Source organism: Etheostoma spectabile, chromosome 5 (genome assembly GCF_008692095.1).
Source record: "Etheostoma spectabile isolate EspeVRDwgs_2016 chromosome 5, UIUC_Espe_1.0, whole genome shotgun sequence".
In the NCBI taxonomy this organism is placed as follows: Eukaryota; Metazoa; Chordata; class Actinopteri; order Perciformes; family Percidae; genus Etheostoma; species Etheostoma spectabile.
In genome coordinates this window covers 23,200,396-23,201,030 of record NC_045737.1, presented here as the reverse complement: position 1 = coordinate 23,201,030, position 635 = coordinate 23,200,396, and the positions used below count along the sequence as shown (strand labels likewise).

Sequence of the window (635 nt, the reverse complement as noted above, 5' to 3'; positions counted from 1 at the left end):
GCGTGGGTGCTCTGCAGCTTCCTTGTATCTGTGCAATCTTTCTCTTGGCCTCTCTCTCTCAGGAGCCAATGCCAGCGTGCACACTGCAGGAATGACGAGCAAGGCTGATTTCTCCGCACTAGGACCTGTAGACAGCCACGTAGCTGACAATTAATTATTTACTATTGCACATTCAGAAAACCTTAGAACAATAGCAGCAGAGAGGAAGAGAGGGCTGAGGACGTTGGGTCAATGATGATGGACGGTGCACCTGCCATGTTCTGTGGAGCTCCTATCAGGTGTGAAGTTATGGTGAGCTGCTGCAGTCATGACAGCAGACAAATTGGCATCAAGGATGCAGGAGAAGATGCGTGTGCATGCATCAATGTGTCAGGGGCTGTGTGTGTGGGTGTTTGTGTTCTGGCAGCTTTAAACAGCAACCAGTGCTGAGACTTTTTCAAAGCATGAAGGTACTAATAAAGAAACACTTTTGATAAAGCAAATTTGAATGCCAAAGACTAGACTAAAGAACAGAATAAATCTGTGTTGTACCAGAAAAATAGCTAGATCTGGGATTTCATTAGCATTTGTAATTTAAAGACTACTTTTTAGATGACAGAGAAGACAAATAACACCCTTAAAGGGGTGCTACAGTG

At 44.4% G+C, this 635-nt stretch overlaps 1 protein-coding gene across 1 annotated transcript in view; it reads right to left on the bottom strand.

Annotated features, from left to right (window-relative positions):
* Positions 1 to 328, bottom strand: part of lgi3 (leucine-rich repeat LGI family, member 3) — a 7,680-nt gene extending 7,352 nt beyond the window's left edge. The window contains exon 1 of the mRNA XM_032517339.1: positions 1 to 328. This exon is cut by the window's left edge and continues 436 nt beyond it. The gene's annotated coding sequence lies outside the window, so the exon portion shown is untranslated.
* Positions 329 to 635: the final 307 nt, after the last annotated feature.